Genomic DNA, 208 nt, shown 5'->3' on the forward strand with positions numbered 1-208 from the left:
CACCGAAGCCAGCACGCCTGTCCGTACAGCACAACCTTTCTCTCACCTTTTCGCCCCAAAGCCCAGCCAAGCCGCCCGGAAAGCTCACTGCTTCCGTCACACCCAAGCCCATTTCCTTCTCCGACCCCACCTTCCCCCTCAGGGCCCCGGAGGGCCCCTCTCAGCGCGGCGGCACCTCGGGGCCCACGGCAGGAGAGAACGAGCTCTG

Source organism: Nestor notabilis, unplaced genomic scaffold (genome assembly GCF_000696875.1).
Source record: "Nestor notabilis isolate BGI_N333 unplaced genomic scaffold, ASM69687v1 scaffold6181, whole genome shotgun sequence".
Lineage (NCBI taxonomy): Eukaryota > Metazoa > Chordata > Aves > Psittaciformes > Psittacidae > Nestor > Nestor notabilis.